The following is a 9259-nucleotide window of genomic DNA, read 5'->3' on the forward strand; positions in this document are numbered from 1 at the left end:
CTTCTCCCTCACTTCTCTCATCTCAAAGGGCAATGGTAAAATAATCCTGTTGTGCAAGATGAGTTATAACAGAAAACAGAAAGTATCACTGCACCAATATTGTAAAAATTGGTAACATTAAATCATAATAAACTTGATTTTTACTAACCTTAAGATCTTTTGGATGAAATGATGAGAGTTATGAACCTTTTTGTTTGGGAAAATAGTCAGTTGATAACCCAGACACATGAGAATAATTTGCAGAAGTTAAGGAGAGTTTACAGTCATCCAGTTAACAGGTGTGGTAAAGAAATGAATGCACATTTTCCCTTTGCTGAGCATGTAGTAAATCTGCTGGAGACATATTTCTGTAATGCAGCAATGAGGCTTACTATGTAAAATTCTAAAGTATAGCATCCAATGGCAGCTGAATGACAGGATGATTATGTATTTGGTGGCAGATTTAAGAATGGGCTTGATGCTATAACTGGCAGCAACTCAGAACTCAAAATGTGCAGGACCAAGAAGAGGCTACCCATAAAAAGTCGATAACAAAGACCAGGTGACTTCAAATTCTACTAACAAAAAGTTAAGATCAGAAGAAGTATTAATCGTTCATTCTGATAATGGCAATACATCAGTCATCATTTATAGAAAAGACTATATCACTAAGACCTCCAACATCCAACAAATAGATCATGACCCTACTGAAATGTATATAAAGGAGCTCAAAACCTGTGCAGGTTGTCTGCTCCAGTATTTTTTGCCCTGACCTTGTTCCAAAAATGAGTGATGAATCCTAAGATACCAACCCTTTGCGCTCAAATTAAAAATAAGGACAGTTGCCTGATATGTCTGTTAATTGATGGTATAAGGGACCTATGTAAACCTTGCTCCAAATACATGTTGCAGTTATTACAGAAAACATGCCTATGAGGACAACTTTGCAATTTCTAATAGAAAGGAGTTGGTTCAGATTTGAAATGACAAAACGTTCCCACCTGATTGCAGTTTGCTCTCTCTGGGTGTTGAAAACTTGCACACAAATGTTCCTTTGAATGAGATATTCATTATTATACAAGAATTCTTTTTAGATGTCATTGGATGAACTCAGGTGAGACAGAAGAAGCAGTTACATCTCACAACTGCTTCTTTTAATAATAATTATTGTTATGGACAGAATGATGGTTTGGCCATTGTCAGCTGCTTAGCAGAGTGTCTCACAGACATTTTTGCCAGTCATTTGGAGTGTAAATATTTTAGGCACGATGATAGCATTTCTGATCAGGTTCTCTTCTGTTGCTGTAATGTGGACAATATCATTCTTTCTTCAATGGGCCTGTCTCTGACATTCCATAACTAGCTGAAGAATTTAATGCCTTACACCCAAACATGGTATTTACACATGAAGTAATGAATCATAACAGTACACTTAATTATTTAGATTTGCAGCTTCATCTTTTTGAGGATGGACTTCTAAATGACATCTATTATAAATCCATGACCAGCAACTTCACACCTCATCCTGCCATTCTCACCAGTGCAAAATGAACTTTTTCAGACATGTGGTACACTGCATTAGTGAGATACTGCTCAGCCCATCTTCCACAGAAAAATAATCAGGGAACTTGAAACTCAACACTGTAAGCAGTCCTTACAGTTCTTCAACAGTATATATAGTGTGTAAAGAAAAAAACACCAGGAATAGTGTGTAAAGGTCTTCCCCCTCATTATTTTCAGAATCCAAGTTAATTAGGATTCTGTTCATGGGGAATCTCTCCTATGATCCGGCTAAACTTTTCAGAAACCAGGACATGTATGTTGTATTTACTGTTGGTAATAAAATTCAGCAGACATGTGCCCATTATGAGTGCCCCACAGAGATAAGCATGCAGTATCTGGTGTGTACAAATTGGAATGCAGTGATTGTGAAATGGCATATACAGGCCAGACTGGCAGAATGGTTAAGACTAGGTTCAGTTAACCAAGAAAGGCCAGGCTAAACAATATTCCACTTTTGCTGAGCATCTTAATTCAAGTGGGCACCAGTTTCCCACATTGGAAAACTTGAGATTATTATGTCTTGTTCAGAAGGCGAAAAGGCTGAATCTGCTCGAGGTGTAAGAAATTGTTAAACAACTGTATGTAGATCAGGATAATTTGCTGAACAATCAACTGAATAGTAAAGACTGAGTGTATTGCAATTCATTGTTACCAATTTTTACAATGTTGGTGCAATGATACTTCCCAATTTCTGTTACATGTCACCTCACACAACAGGATTGTTTTAATGCATATATGCAAACTGAAGTGATGAATGAAAATTTGTACTAAGGGTGGGATTCGAAACAGGGTCTCTTCCTCACTAGGCAGATGTGCTAACCAGTATGCCACCTTGATACATGGCTTTGCACTACTGCACGGACTACCCTAGTACGTGTCCCTCCTCAGTCCACATTCCCATTCACATCTCATTTGGTATTATTCCTAGACCTGAACGGCAACAGACTCTCCCAGTTGTCCAAAGCACTGTGCCAGGGTGGCGTAGTGGTTAACACTTTGCTTAGTGAGTTGGAGACCTGGGTTCAAATCTCAGCCTTAGTACAAAGTTTCATTCATCATTTCAGTCTGCATATATACAACATAGATGTTTGAGACTTTAAAAGGTCTGTGGAACCATATAGTTTCATTTTATTGTTTTAATATTGCCCTTTTGGCGTGGGAGAAGTTTGGGGAAGATTGTTATGATGTTATTTAGGAGATTTATTTTATTGTATGTGACATATTTTCTTTTTAAATGGTTATATTTCTTTATTTTATGTGATATATTTTCTTTTTTACATTTTTATATTTCTGTATTTTAATACCCAAGAATAGGTCTTTCTTTTGGAGACTCCCAATTCTGGTGCCTTTTTGTTTGAATTTGTTGGCTATTGAATGCATGTGCTGTACATGCATTTCAATCTTAATTAATTTTCTGCACATTACTGGGTCTTTATGACATGCTTGACTCACTATGTATCATGCTACCATCACTTTACCTTATTCTTTTGCTTGTATATGGACATCTTAATGTATCTTTGGTTTTATGTAATTTTGCATATGTGTTTTAGTTTATTTATTTTATTTAGCTTTATACTCATGTTTGTGCCTTATAGCTAGTTTTGCATACTATTTGGTTATCTCTGCCATACTTGCAAGTGCTATGTGTGTTTTTTAGTCTGTGACAGTCATATATATTTGAGTAGTAAACATACCTATTGTGCCATGCACAACTGATACTGTGTTTATACATTTGTAAGTCCTATGCTGTGCTGCTGTGACCATCTGCTCAAGGTAAATATACTGTTTCCTGAAACTTTCTTAAAGTTTTCCTGTCTCCTACATACATGTTGTGCATTATTGTCATAATTTCTTTTTTTTAATTAGGTTCAACTCTCATACTTTAAGTCTATATGACAGATGAGTTTTATATCCAATTACTTTTCCATTAATTTTAACATACATTTTAGTTTAACTATTTGCATAGTAGTTTAAGATAGGATGATGTCCCTCCCTGCTTTTATTGTTTTCAATGGCTTGTTTGCTTGTTTTGTAGACAATATGATGATGTCCCAAAAGGGTGAAATGCATTATTGAAATGCAATAACTTTACAGTCAAGACTGTGTTTCAAGTTCAAATAATTCAAAATGATTGTTACACCAGCCAGCCAGAATGAAACATAATAAATTTTAAAATTTAAAAGACAGAATACTGCCTACTGGTATTTCCTGTAACTTGCTGGAAATATTTGATAATACAATTTGCAACTGTCTTCTATAGTGGCTCAAATTTTATGATGTCAGAGATCTTGTTGGCACTTACTTTTGATGCTGTCTAACTGAAAAGTTGCAGAGTGTTGCATTAAGAAACTCAGTCTGTGCATACAGTGAAACAACATCTTCAGAATGAGGAATAATCGCTACAGGTGTACCAAGGGGATGAATATTGGGTTCACCCTTGCCCTTTTTTGTTTAAATGACTTGACATCATATTTCCAAGAATGAGGTATTATACTCCAGCCTTATAGAGAACTTTCAAAATTTGAAAATGTAAATAAAATTTTGTTAAAAGCTAATAACTGGTTTTTAGGAAATGGACTGTCACTGAACTTAGATTTTAAAAAAAAGAAAAAAACCATGTGCTTCTGTAGTTGGGATTTGGTGATTTTGTTCTTGTTATTCAGTACTGCACAAGGCCTCACCACACCATTAAAAATGATGTACGAGGGTAAAAAAACAAATGAAAGAGATTATTCAAAACTATCAGGTCTTTATATTGATCAGAATCTGAATTAGAAGCCACACATTGCAGATCTAAACAACTATACTCTGCAAATTTTACATTATGAATATTAAATTTTGTAGATGAAACTGTCAAAAGATTGCCTTACTTTTTCTGTTCTTTCTGTAATGTTATACAGCATCATGTTCTGGTAACTTGTAATTGAGGAAGAAAATGTTCATTGCATAGAAGTGTGTATAAAGGATAATATGTGGTACTCACTCCAGAATCACTTATAGAAGCTCTTTAAACACCTGGACATATTGACAACAGTTTCACAATATATTTACTCCTTTGTGAAGTTTGTTTCCAACAATCCTGAAGATTCCTGGTTACTGTTGTATTGGCAGAATTGCAATGGATAATGAGAACTGTTACTGCAAGCAGCATGATGACACCTCAGCATCTGCCGGATGCTTTATTGGACCTTCAATTGTCGTGCCTGAGCTGCCAGTTTCCACAGCATCACCTAAAAAATAGTGGCTTGCTACAATATTTCCCTCCTTTGTAACACGCGATCCCTGTGTCTTTACCTTAGACCATCTGCAAAAAGATTCTGTCTACACAGACAACAATGTACAATATTTAGAATTTTTCTCCTTAAGCAGTAGGTGGAATGAGATGCAAGGCTCAGAGGCTGTGAATTTACTCTACAGTTTTTAGGTCTCTGGCTCCAAGTTCATACATGCTCCACAATTCTCACAAGTCTTATCTTACAACTAGTAGGTTACATCTTCCATTCTCACTTTAAACACTCAAACAATTCCTCATAAAATTGAACATCATGACTTACAGCTGCTACCATCACCTCTCGTTAGATGTGCCACCATGGATTTTCTGCACACTTCACTCAACACCACACCGTTTCTCAAGGATCCTATGTCCATCATTAGGAAAATATTTCATAACATTACTCGTATTGCACTGTTCATACACAGCAACAATTTTCACTCTTCGTATCCATTGTGGCTGTCCACCTAAGGTAGATAAAGGCTGCACAAAACAGTCAGAGCTGCTACCGTACTGGATATTGTGACATTCAAGGTCATGGCCATCTGATACTGTTTCCTGATTCTGCTTCACACCGAAACTCATCCTTCTTGGGTTGCCAAGAGCTTGTTCAGGAAGAGGATTAGGTCCAACATCATGGTGTTATTGAGCTTGGTGAAATTTTGCACTGGGAACACTCATAGCAGTTTTCCTGGCCAGTGCACCAGTGTCTTATGTTTAACCTAGTCATCTCAGTAACGGTGGCTGGTAGATGGAATGTCAGTCCTGTCATGTCATTAACTGTCTCATAATTAATAACTCACTGCCATGCAGTTCAAGCCTCTTTGCCCCTGTGAGTCTATCCTGCTTGTAGCAATTTGCTCCCAACTCTACAGTGTTGTACACCTCCAGTGTAGCCCTGCTTGCTAGAAGTAGGATTGAGACTCCCTAGATGTCACACTGATAATCCTAGCCACCTGTTTTGCCTAAGAACAACTGAACTTCACCTGTGCCCATGCCAGCCTCCATTACTCAGGTTAGGCATATTGTATTCCTTGTAATCCTTTCTGTCTGACAGTGCTGAAGTTCCTCTGCCACCATTACTGTGTGCCTATCCTCATCCTTTGATAATAGCATTATTTCCTTTTTTACTACCTGTATAAATTTTCCTAAGATTCCCCACGGTAATGTGTAAAGTTGAGTGGTGAAACTCCTAAACTGTGTGTGACTGTTAGCAATTGGGTACTGCTTCAGCACATATAGAATGCTTGGTCTGTCTTAACTTCCCCAGTTGATATGTACAGCAATAAATTTTGCTTGCTCAACTCTTTAATGACTACCACTTCTGGTGGTAGCTCCTCCTGTACATTCCATAAACCAATCAGATACTGCTTTGGGCAAAAATTGCTGAACTTAATTGCCCGAGTATTGCGTAGTGAATGGCTCTTTGGAAACTCACCATTACTACCCCTTTATCCCAAATGCTGTTGGCTAACTATTATAGCAACATTGTGTCTGTTTCCCTCAAGCCCAATACATCCACTCAAGAGTGTATTAATTTCTAGAGCCTGATTCATGGTGTCAAAGTTGACTTTGCTTAGTGCACTACCTCATTTGTCAGTTTCCATAACACATGGATATTATTCAAATCTAGTGTTCCAAAATTGCCAGCTGAGTGATATGCCACTCCACCACCACCTCAGTCCCATTTTGCAGTTCTGAAAATGGTTTTCAGTATCCTTCCCCAAGCATCTAACCAGCCCCTCTTGTGCTGCGGCAAGGTGTGTGGCCCTACATCTATTGCTTGCTGCATTTGCTCTCATAACCGCTTGTATGACTTGTGCAGTTTATTGCATTCACCCCACTCCTCTATGAATACACTTTTTCTCTCTGTATCATGTTGGAACTCTGAAAACAGATCATAAAATCTCCTCAACTAGCTTCTTGTCATCCAGGAGTTGAAAACTAGCGGCAGTGTGCATTGAGGACAAGCGAGAACCACATCTTCTTGCCTAGTAAAATGCAGTGTGCTCTCCAGTCACCAGTCTCTCAGTGACCTCACTGCACCTTGGGGGAAGAAGTAAAGCACTGTCACCATGAGAACTCCCCTCACCCTCAACTCTGGTACACAGCAACCTGGCACAGGGAGCCACAGTAATTCTCCCTTCCCACTATGGAAATGTCTACTGTAACCCAACATAATTATTACACAATCATTGACCGTAAAACCTAGACATAAAACTACAATAACTGTGGCACACAAAAGCTTATTCTGTACATTCTTTTCATAGCACAATGCTGCTTCCTAATAATCACAATCTCTACATCTTAATGCTACCTAACTCCACAACCATACTGCAAAATGCAAACAATATTACGCCTAGTTTCCTCGACCTTAATTCATATGGTACTTCTTGCACAGTTCATGCAACGTCATTGCGCCCACCCTTACTTTCACCTCCTATCTCCTTTTTGTTTGCTGTGGGTGCTGATACTAGTGGCAACCTTGAAAAAATTGTATGTGTCCAGTGTGAACAATTGTTGTTCTAACTGGCAATTGAAGTTTGACACTGATTGGTGACATTGTCTCTATCACTTGGTACGTCCCTAGTACCTTGTCACAAACAATAAGGAATTGATAACATTACCCATTGCCCTACCGTACACTGCGTGTAATTTTGCAGTACTTTTCCCCATTACATCTTGCCCATCAAAGGCTTTGTTATTGGCTTTCATCACATGCCTCCATATTTCTCTTAGTGTCTTGGCGAAACTGTGAACTGGCTGTCCGTCCTTAAGCCCGTCTCGCGCGAAGTTAGATTCGCTGCAGTCATATGTGACTCATGTGACAGCTCACTTGGGGGCTCTGCCGTTTGCTAGGCGGCTGCCCTGCAGGGAGCTGTGCATATTACCCGTGATAGGTCAGGTGCTATTTTTCTTGTGAGTCCTAGTAGTGTTCCCTGCATGCTACCTGCATTGGCCAATCAGGAGTCCTATTTGGCGACTGATGTCACAACCTACAGGACCGGAGATCTGAGACATCAGTTAACCTTCGAGGCCAAACAGAACGTCACACCCGATGGCTAACCTGCGATATTTCTTAAAGGATTGTAAAGAAACTGTTCGGTAAAATAAAAAAAATAAAAAATGATTCTCTCACATCTTATAGCTTCTTTCGTCAGCTTCATGATGAACTGCCTATAGTTTTGTTAAGGGTCATATTCACTGTGATATTTTAGGATTACGTAAACTACTGTAAGAATTTCTGGAAGTATACAGTGAAAAATAGAGGTCGCTGTTGCTTGTTAGGTCATACGTTGCTGCATTTGAAAGGTAACAAACACGCTGAATTTTTCTTTAAACTTCAAAAGCTGCCGCTATCTATCATCAATCTGAAGAAAATGGATCGTAAGTAAGGCGCTTTGTCCCGAGCTTCCGCGCCAGCGAAAAGGCTAGAATACAATATTCACAAAATTCTTTGTATCTCGCAATCGGTTTCAGATATCAAAGCAATATTGTGGCAAATGACAGTATTCAAACAGCAGAGTATTTAGCTGTATGATTAATATGCGAAACTTCCATAGCTACCGCGATATTCAAGCGACAACAGAGTTTTTGTTTCAATTGAGTAGCCCAGATGCAAAAGCCGCTAACTGTATGTAAGCAAAACTGAGATATTCGCGAAAACCTCGTCCCATCCGAACTATCGAAGACTTCATTTATTTTTCAAAAATAAGTAAAAAATAATTAATTAACGGTACTCAATGTTAATGACTGAAATCTGCGATGAAGTCTTATCCATTAAAATCTCAAATGAAATATGACTTAGCGATTTTTGCACCCGATTAATGCAGTTAGCGGCTTTTGCAAACGTATCGATCCAATTGAGAAACAAACATTCGGCTGAAAAACTAGCTATTCGGTAATATGTTAGGAATGAGAGAAGGATGGAATTTAATTATTGCGAATATAAACAGAATACGTTTTATTTCAAAGAGAAGTCTGAAAATTCAACAACACTGGCAAATAAAAATACGAAAGTGACAACATTTTATCAGAAAAACTGACTTACTTAATGTCAAAAAGAGATCAGAAATGAATATTCAACATTAAGTGTTTTTTTTTTTAAAAAGAATACATCTTCGTGCTTTCGACATTAAAAGATGTTGTAGGAAATATAATAAGTTCCAAGCTACATCTTAGTGAAACGTCGATAAAGTTGCATCTTATTTAAAGCAGCGAAAAAAAAATTCTACAAAATGAAAGTGGCTGAAATTTATTTTTAAGTGGCATCGACCTTCAAAATCGCTTCCTGCTTCTTCCTCGTTCTTAGGGCTGCCAGCAGTAGGAGCGACCCTAAGAGTGCCTTCCTGCTCGTCTAAGAGTTCGTTGTTGGTCGCCTAGATTTCACCAAACTGGAGCTCCAAAAGCTTTTTGACGTCTCCGAGGATGGCTTCTGAAAGTTCT

This window comes from Schistocerca gregaria, chromosome 1 (genome assembly GCF_023897955.1).
Source record: "Schistocerca gregaria isolate iqSchGreg1 chromosome 1, iqSchGreg1.2, whole genome shotgun sequence".
NCBI classification, from domain to species: Eukaryota; Metazoa; Arthropoda; class Insecta; order Orthoptera; family Acrididae; genus Schistocerca; species Schistocerca gregaria.